At 39.7% G+C, this 10,004-nt stretch overlaps 1 non-coding gene across 1 annotated transcript; it reads right to left on the reverse strand.

Moving 5' to 3' along the window:
• Positions 1-9,553: 9,553 nt before the first annotated feature.
• On the reverse strand, positions 9,554-9,660 carry LOC148553481 (small nucleolar RNA R71). Its single transcript, XR_015893078.1, has one exon. It is a non-coding gene; the product is annotated as a small nucleolar RNA R71 (small nucleolar RNA).
• Between the last annotated feature and the right edge of the window lie 344 nt (positions 9,661-10,004).

A 10,004-nucleotide genomic window follows, 5' to 3' on the forward strand; every position in this document is an offset into this window, starting at 1 on the left:
CTTGAAAGAGGAATGAAGAGATCATGCTAGAAATGCTTTCTCATGCTGGACCAAATTGGGTTTGGATGGATATGTGACTATAATCCTCTCAACACTTGATTTAGGAAATGCATGTGGTATAATCAGTGACCATACTTCATCTCTTCTCATGAGCAATTGACCAAGAAATTGGCTATTGATCAAGATTTGAGAGATTGAATTACAAGAAATTGTAATTCAATCACTTAAGATTGCCAAGGAGATCAATGAGTGCATTGATTGAGGAAGAGATGAAAATGAAATTGATCCGGAGAATGCAACATCTCCTAAGCCCAATGAACGCCCCATTTCTGATCTTACCCATTCTCTTTAATTTTTGTTACGTACTTTTATGAGCAATTCCCCCATTCCCATTTACAATTCTGCAATTTACTTTCAGTCATTTACTTTCAGTTCTTTAATTCTAGCATTTACTTTTTCTGTCATTTACCTTTCTGCCATTTTATTTTCTGCATTTCTAAACTCCCTGGATTCGCTCAACTAAAACATTCCTCTAACTAAAGTTGCTTGATCAATCAATCCCTGTTGAATTCGACCTCACTCTATTGTGAGTTTTTACTTGACGACAAATTCGGTACACTTGCCGAAGGAAAATTGTTATGAGACAAGTTTTTTGTGCATCAAGTTTATGGCGCCGTTGCCGGGGATTGATTGTGCATCAACAATGATTAAATTGGAGGATAACTAGATTGAGCATTTTATTTTTGTTTGATTTAATTTTCCGTTTGAGTCATTTACTTTCTGTTTTAGTTAATTTCCTCCCTTCCCCCTACATTTTTCTTTGTTATTTACAATTCATTTCATTAACCCACTAACTGTTTGATATATTGCATCACTCACACTAACAGTCATTCTGACAGAAATACTTTCTGCATCTATTTTCCTTGCTTGTACTTGTTGGTTGTATGACAGGGAGAAGAAGTGGGGCTTCAACTTGCTTTGATTCTGAACCTGAGAGGAGCTTCCTTAGATTAAGGAGGGAAGCAAGAGGAAAGAGAGTAGTTGGTGTTGAGGAAGAGGAGGAATACTTTGAACCAAACATGGAAGAAAACATGGAGAACCATCATGAAGAAGAGGCTGACAACCATGGCGGAGGAGGTCGAGCAAATCATGCTGGGGAGGATCGAAGAGTTTTAGGCTCTTACATCAATCCAAACCCAGGAAACTGTGGAAGTAGCATTCAAAAGCCAACCATCGATGCCAACAATTTTGAACTAAAACCACAGCTCATCACCCTTGTTCAGAACAACTGTTCGTTCGGAGAAAGTGTCCAAGAAGACCCCAATCAACATCTAACCACCTTCCTGAGAATATGTGACACAGTGAAGTCTAATGGTGTTCATCCTGACGCCTATAGGCTGCTCTTATTTCCATTGTCACTCAAGGATAAGGCAGCCAAGTGGCTAGAGTCTTTCCCAAAGGAGAGCTTGACAACTTGGAAATTCACCTAGGCAAAACCATGATCCATACTCCAAGACCTACAACCCTGGATGGAGGAATCATCCAAACTTTGGGTGGGGAAATCAACAAGACCAAAGCCTTGATCAAAGACGCCCAAATCCCAACAATGCAAGCCACCAACATTTCACATCTAGACCATATCAACACCCCCATAACAACACCTCTCCACATCCACATCAAAACCAAAATATCTTACCTCATCCTTCCACCTCTAATCTCGATCTACAATCATTTGATGACAGACTCTCAAGGATTGAGAACCTACTTGAAGGCATAGGTAAGGAGATTCAAGACAATAAAGTGTTCAAGGAGGAAGTGCGAGCCAGTTTCAAGAACCAGGGAGACACAATCAAGAGGTTGGAATCTCAAGTGGGGTACCTCTCTGAGCAAATTCCCAAACCCACAGATGGATTCCCAAGTGACACAAAGAAGAATCCGAGAGGTGAAACAAAGAAAGTAAGATGGGAAGATTGCAAGATGGTCACTATAAGTGATAAAGAGACTGAGGACAAGCCAAGCAAGCTGTCAGAACAACCTGAAGATACCTCAGTAGAGAAGAAGGAAAAAGATTACCAAGAACCAAAAATCTCAAAACAGGAGCTGCTGAGACTCTATGCACCTTTTCCCCAACTGCTCAATAGTGCTGTGGAGAAGAGAATATACTCAAGGTTTCTAGATTTGTTTGCATCTCTGCATGTCAACATACCATTCATCAAGACTATTCAACACATGCCTGCATACATCAAGTATATGAAAGAGCTACTTCCCAGGAAAAGCTCACTCAAAGGAGGCCAAACTATAGTGATGAACAAGGAGTGCAGTGCCCTCATTCAACCACAGTTGCCTACAAAAAGAAAAGATCCAGGGAGTTTTCATGTCCCTTGTGCCATAGGAGGAACAATGTTTGATAAAGCACTCTGCGATTTGGGAGCAAGCATCAACTTAATGCCCTTATCCCTGGTGAAAAGGCTGAAGATCAATGAGATAATGCCCACAGATGTAGTCATCAGGCTGGCAGACAAAACTAAAAAACAAGCAATAAGAGTGGTGGAAAATGTGTTGGTAAAGGTTGGGAAATACTTTCTTCCCACAGACTTTGTCATTCTGGACATGGAAGAGAGTCACACTCACCCAATCATATTGGGAAGACCATTCCTAGCTACAGCCAGAGCACTCATAGATGTGGAGCGAGGGGAGTTAATATTGAGGATCCATGATGAACAACTCAGCTTTAATGTCTTCAAACTCTCACAAGAATCAGACCAAGAGAACAAAGAACCAAGCAAAGATCATAATGAGATGCTGACAGAGGAAGCAAGCACTGAGGCACAAGCAGCCCATTTGGGAAAGCCATTGCTTGATGAACAAGGAAATAAGCAGTTGTCACAGCTCAAGAAAAGCTGGAGGAACCTAAACCACTAGAGACATGTGAAGACAACAACAAAATTCCCTTAGAAGAAGAAGTCACAAAGAGTAAGGCAACATCAAAAGGGACAAAGAAGAAGGTACCAAGGGGGTGGAGGAACAAGAAGATCCCTACAGAGGACTTCTCTCCAGGGGATAAAGTGATCTCAGCTTACTTCCCAGATATCCCCCCTAATCTCCCCACTGTACCATCTCAGTTACCTAAGGTCTTCACTATCAACATATTTCTCTCCTTGGAACATGTAGAGATCATTGATACAACCAATAGATATAAGTCCACAGCAAGAGGGGAGGACTTTAAGCATTACCAACCACCCTGATGAGGGAGAAACGTTAAGCTAGTGACGCTAAAGTAGCGCTTCATGGGAGGCAACCCATGTTTTATATACTTTTAGAAAATAGTGAATAAGTCAATATTCATGAATCCTAACCCAAACTTGACAAACACTTGGTGAAATCCTTATATTGCAGTATATAATGAAGAACAAGTTTGGTGTTCAAAGCATGCCTAGAAAGCATGAATGCAGCTGAGAGCATGCTAGTCTTGGAGCTTTGAACAGAACTTTTCATCACAGTGCTCCAAACTAAGTTTGGTGTCACCCCATGGTGCCACCAATGTGCATATAAGGATACACAGTTAGTTAGTTAGTTGGAGTTCATGAATAAACAAAATCTTTTCTTCTTTTTATTATTCTAGCCGTAAAGTTTAACTTGTTTTTTTATGATATTAATTCTTACTTTTCTTATTTGATCATTATAGGGAAAAGGAGAGGAACATTGAAGGAGATTGATTGGACAACTAAATAAGAAAGGTTCGGCCACTTCATGAAGAGGGACTACACACTTGTTCTCAAAAGGGAACACATTGGAAAATGTTGCCATGCAACATTGAAAAAAAGAGACCCTTGAAGACCGAACCAATAACCCTCATAAAGTGATGATCCTTGTCCCTTCTCCATGCATAACCCCAACCGTCCATCAAAGCAATCACTCCATTCATTGCACTCAACCCTAAACAACCGAAAGTCTCCACACCCTTGCCAGCTTCACACATTAACCCTCATTCATGGCATCTTCGAGCTCTAAAAGAAGGAAGGGAAAGGAACCTATGGAGCAACACCCGTATGATAAAAAGAGATTTAGAAGCTTGAACCATGCATTGCAATACGGGTGGATGGTGGATAAGGAGATCATTTATGAGCTGGGATTTCAAGTTAGGAAAACTCAGTGTCCCGAAATCACAAAGAAGGTAGAAAAGAGAAGATGGGAGCTCCTCACTGATCCGGTCATTAAGATCAATGCAAACCTCATCAAAGAGTTCTACGCAAATGTGGCTAGAGAAGACAAAACCAGGGCTCCAACCTTCAAAAGCTATGTAAGAGGAAAGGAGGTGGACTTCAGCCCAAATGCTATAACAAGAACTCTTCACCTGAAATCACCACATTTTGATGAGCCCAGTTATCATGCAAGGATAAGTAAAAGCCAAGACAATGATGAGCTCACAGAAATCGTGACTGACATCTGTGTTATAGCAGCTGACTGGGAAAGGTATGGAGATGGGAGACCCCGATTCATCAAGAGGGGAGACCTTAGCCCAGAAGCCAAGGGATGGTTTGAACTCGTGAGGAGGTCTATCCTCCCAGCTGCAAATAATTTAGAGGTCAATATTAATCGAGCAACTATGGTACATTGCCTAGTACAAGGTGGAGAAATCAATGTGCATGAACTGATAGCTGAAGGAATTCAAGATTCAGCTGAGAAGCTTGAATCAGGTGCCAGACTTTGGTACCCCAGCACCATTCTCAGATTGTGCACAAAGGCCAAGGTGGTCTTCAAGGATAGCAATCCAGACTGGGTGAACCCAGGGAGGCTAATGACAATCCAGCGTCTGGTCTATACTACACCTGCTCAGCAACAAAGAAGGCCACAAATAGGGAAACTGAAAGCAAAAGAAGGAGCTCACCAAGAGGAGTCTCATCAGGAAGAATATCAACAAGAAGAGCATCTTTACCCAGCCGACATGAATATGAATCACCTTCTAAAAGCCATTGGAGATTTGGGGATGAGACATATGGAAGGATAAGAGCAAATACTAAACCTTCAGTCCAACTGGATGAGACAACAAGAAGAGTGGCAGAAACAACAAATGGAGTAGCAACTGGAACAATACTCCCAGCTCACTCAAGCCATCCACCAAGTTACTGAGAGGCAAGAACGTCAGGATAAGCACTTGCAAGAACTCAATCAGTGGCAAATAGCTCAGATGAAAGCATTCAATGAGTTCACTGTACTTAATGAAGGACGGCAACTACATAGGGAGGAGTTCAACATAAACACTCAGGCCAAGTTGAACTACATGTCTAGTCATATGCATCATCTACACTATGCCATCCCTACATATGATGAGTCCAAAAAGATTTTGTAGAACAAGAAGAAAGGAAGGTGAAACAGCAGAAGGAAACACTAAAGAAGAAGATGGAAGATGGTGGTTTCTAGAAGAAGTTGATTGGAAAAAGCAAAGGGAATGGGAGTACGAGCACTCAAGAGGGACACAAGGAGGACAAGCAAGGAGGAGAGCATGGGCAACCACATGAGTAAAAGGTGGTGGAGTTCCTTCTTTGGTCCATCTTTTTCTATGTTTTGAATAAGGAAGATCTTGTATGAAATAGAACCTGCTTCCATAATAGTTTGAACCTTTTTAATTCTGTCTTTTAAAGTTTTTTTTGTTGAATAGGTCTATGTTTGCTAGTGTCTATGTCACTGCATCATCTCTTTACTTACTTGTATGCTTGTCCCTTTGAATCAAATGAAAAGGAGAATGTGTATTTCAAAAGACCAGAGAGGAGTTCATACTATGGAGTAAGTTCATGAGTTTATGGTATAGTCATAAGTTAGCTAAGTTGGTTCAACCATAAGGTGGGAAGACAACTATCTGTCAGGAAAACTATGCTTGAGACACACCCCATGAGACTAGCTAAATAAGAAGATCCTAATAAGAAAAAGGGAAAGAACAATAAAGGTTGAAAAATAAAAGAAAAAGAGTAAGCAATAAGGCTAGGCACCAATGGTTTTAATCTTGAGGCATATGTCTGTGGTGCTCCTGTGTGAGGGATCTACTTGGATGAATAAGCTTTTAGGGGTGCCTTATCACTTGGTAACTTGGGTTAACTGACTCGGGATTATCAGCTAAAAGTCCACTATCAAGAGTAACCTTCACTACAGAGCATTTAGTAACCCAAAGAGGTGCTGGACATCAACGTCTCAAGAAAAGAAAATAAATAAACTATATGCCTGTGGTGTGTATGTATGGGGGAAAGAGACTTGAGGGAGTAAGTTCTTAGGGGTGTCTTAACACCTAGCACCTTGAACCAACTGGTTCGGGAGAGTTGGCTGAAAGCTTATCTTAAAGAGTCGCCCCCTTACAGAGCACTTAGTCTAAGAACACAAATAAGCCCTGAAATAACAATAAAAGGATCAATGAATAAAAGTCTCATGGGATGCAATCACAGTGAGTGTTCTAGGACATGATAAAGGTCTGAAAGCCAGGAATGAACCTAAGTTGCTATGCATGAAACCACCATAAAACCAGGGGCATGATCTCCACAAGAATGACTCATTTCTCTTGGCATTCCATTCATCATTCTCTTGTTCCAGTACTTGCTTAGGGACAAGCAAGCTTTAAGTTTGGTGTTGTGATGCCAGGGCATTTTGGCCAGTTTCACTGACCTTTTCTTTACTGTTTTTAGGGTAGTTTCATGCATTTCCTTAGAAAATAATCTAGTTTTGGGTAGATATTCACTTACATCCTGATTCCAGCATACATTGTGCACTTTACATGATTTCATGGGGATTTTGCATGAAGTTAATGACAAATTTGATGTTGCATTTCCCATGACTTGGACTAGAACTTTGATGCACTTTATTGCTTGATTTCAGGACAAAGAAAGCAAAGAAGAACCACATTAGTGGCTACATTAGTTACACTAACGTGGGCACTAACTTGGAATGGGAGTAACTTGCAAAGTTAATGAGAAAAGTAATCGCCAATAACGCTCTCGAAGCCATCATTGCCCACGTTAAGAGTCACGTTAACTAAGTTAACGTGAACTCTAATGTGGAAGAAAGGGAAGGGAGCCAACATTAGTGACACTTAACATTATCACTAACGTTGGACCAAGCTCATAAGTGGCCACGTTCAGAGCCACGTTAACTTAGTTAACGTGGCCTCTAACATTAAGAGGTAAAGGGGAAACCAACGTTAGTGACATTCAACTTTGTCACTAACGTTGGCCAAGTCACAATAAGCCACGTTAACTCCCACGTTAACTAGGTTAACGTGGAAGCTAACGTGAAGAAAGTAGGTGGTCGACAACGTTAGTGACACCAAACATTGTCACTAACGTTGGGATTAACCCACACAAGCCCCAATAAGCCACGTTAACTCCCACGTTAACCTAGTTAACGTGGAAGCTAACGTGAAGAAGGAAGGTGATCGCCAACGTTAGTGACACCTAACATTGTCACTAACGTTGGAAGGAGGCCACACAAGCCATAATGAGCCACGTTAACTCCCACGTTAACTTAGTTAACGTGGAAGCTAAGGTGAGGAGGAGAGATGATGAGCCAACATTAGTGACATTCACCCTTGTCACTAATGTTGGAGATGGCTAGCACAGCCACGTTAGAGGCCACGTTAACCTAGTTAACATGGACTCTAACGTGGGAGTTAAAATAAAATTCTAGAGAGTGAGATATACAACTTAGAGGTAGTGGTGTCCATGGTTCTGTTAAAATAAAATTCTGCAGACCAAGACTAACTTCTAACATGCATAACTTTCTCTTCAAGATTGATATTACCCTAAACTCAGTGGCAATTTAATTGTTGAGGAGTCTAGCTTAACCATGTTAAATTGGATTTTTATGGATATTTTAAGTAAGCGTGGCTACAGAATTGTTAGACGAATCAGTAACTTGTGTGGTTTGCTAAGAATTCCACAGATAGAATGTTAGAGTGAGACTAATTTTGTTTAAAAATTTAAAGGATCTATTTCATTACTCTAAAATCTCAAATTTTTAGGAGTTAAGAATTGGAAGTTATAAATTTTTGAAAATCACTGGTTAAATCTAGAGAGACTAATTTCTAGCACATTTTACAACAAACTTCCAATGTGCATAACTTCTACAATAAAATAGCTTTTGGAATGCAACTAAATAACACTTGTTACTAGGTGAGTCTAGAATTTCCAGTCTAAAATTTAGGTTGGTTTGGCTTTTGTGGTGAGAATTATCCAAGTTGGAAGTAACTCCTTGCTGTTTGAAAAGCTGAAATTGATAGATTTCTACATCAACTTTCAACATGCATAATTTCCACTACAAAATAGATATTTAGATTTTTACTATAAGTCAGATTTGTTGTCAGCCTTGTGTGCTCGCATATTTTCCTGAGTTCTTGAGACTATAATGGTCAGTGAGCTAGGATCCTTAGATGGTTATAAACTTTGGTCTGATACGATCGCGTGGACACAATGTTTGCGCAATTCTGACGTTATTTTTGTTTATAAACTGGGAAAGAAATTTGGCATGATGGGATTTTCTTGTTAAGAGATAAGTATAAAGATAATTAATAGTAATAATCAAGTGCAACATAGTAATTTGAATAATGACAACCTCATAACCTTAATAAAAGAGATTAAAAAACACTAAAGATAAGATAAAAAAGGAGAATATATAATTGTTCAAGAATAAGTAGAAATTGAAGATGATGGATGTTCAAGAATAAGTAGAGTTGGGAATATCCATAAAAAAACTTAAGAAAAGAGTGTAAGAGACCTAATATAAATGTTAGAATCACTAATGATAGAGTTGAATTGATTGGCACACAAAGGACCTACAAGATGAGCACGAAGAATACAAAAGACAAAAATAGTATGAAAGTACAAAAGATTTATAAGCTTATTAGAGAGCTGAGGGCAAGAGTTCCTCTAGAGAGTAACAAAAGATAGAGATGTGTTCCTCATAGAGAAAAGAGTTAAGTCCCAAGATGTTTCTTTTACTGCCTAGCAAAGCGGATAGATAGTGCTAATGTAGAGACGCCAGCCTAACTGATAGCCTATTTCTCATTGAGATGCACTTTTCAAAGCTATAGCGAGTTATTATTAGTATCATTTCTAGCCCAACTGACATGGATAAAACCGTGATGCTATGGTATCCTAACTAACGAAGAGAAGAAGAGGAGCGAATGGCAAACGAGCCAAATAATGCCAGAAAGACACTTGGTGACTTTACTGCTCCCACTTCTGGAATTTATGAAAGTAGCATAGTGAGACCTAATATACAAGCAAATAGTTTTAAATTGAAGGCCACTTTCATCCAATTGGTGCAACAAGGTCAGCTTAGTGGGAACCCTCAAGAAAATCTAAATCTGCACATATCTAACTTCCTACAAATATGTCACATAGTAAAGAATAATGGGGTCTCTCTCGAAGCCATCCAACTAAGGTTGTTCCCATTCTCTCTGAGGGACAAGGCAAAGTAGTGGCTCCAGACCCAACCTCTGGATAGTATAGCAACTTGGGATGATTTGGTTAATAAATTTCTATCCAAATTCTTTCCACTATAAAAATTAGCCAGGTTGAGACATGATATTCAAATCTTCACCCAGAAAGATGGAGAGTCCTTCTATGAATCCTGGGAGAGATATAAGGAGATGCTGAGAAAGTGCTTTCATGATATATTTCCTGACTGGTTACAACTCCAAACCTTTTACGACGGAGTCACCCACGCTTCTAGAACCTTGCTTGATTCATCAGTAGGCAGATCATTGCATAGAAAAACCACTGAAGAAGCTCTGGAGTTAATATAAGTAATAGCCAACAATCAATAAATGTACTCAGCAGAGAGATCAATGAACAGAAGAGTGATGAAATTAAGCACGTTAGACACACTATTGGCATAAAACAAGAAGATATCTCAACAAATCTCTTTAGTAACAAAACAAATGGGGAACATGCAAGTGTTCACAATGGGAACACAAGTCGTTACTTGTGACTTGTGTGGAGGAGGCCACAAGAATAAAGGAT

Source organism: Arachis ipaensis, chromosome B7 (assembly GCF_059453495.1).
Source record: "Arachis ipaensis isolate K30076 ecotype BB chromosome B7, ASM5945349v1, whole genome shotgun sequence".
NCBI classification, from domain to species: domain Eukaryota; kingdom Viridiplantae; phylum Streptophyta; class Magnoliopsida; order Fabales; family Fabaceae; genus Arachis; species Arachis ipaensis.